The sequence below is a fragment of the Acanthisitta chloris genome, unplaced genomic scaffold (genome assembly GCF_000695815.1).
Source record: "Acanthisitta chloris isolate BGI_N310 unplaced genomic scaffold, ASM69581v1 scaffold24, whole genome shotgun sequence".
NCBI lineage: Eukaryota > Metazoa > Chordata > Aves > Passeriformes > Acanthisittidae > Acanthisitta > Acanthisitta chloris.
In genome coordinates, this window is record NW_008669673.1 from 73,135 (window position 1) to 73,371 (window position 237).

Genomic DNA, 237 nt, shown 5'->3' on the forward strand with positions numbered 1-237 from the left:
TTTACAACATGCTGGTGTTGTGCTTGCAAACCTTGGTGTCCCGGTGAAGGATGAGGAGGTTGGTGGTGGGGGAGAGGACCCGGTGGCGGAGGTGGTGGTGGCAGATGGTGACCAGCAGCTTGAGAATGAATGTGCGATCCAGGTGCTACTGCCATGGCGTGGACAGGACCGACCACGTGTGCTACAGAGTGCTGCTGATGAGGACTTTGCTGCTGGACGAGGTGAGGCCCTGGAGCA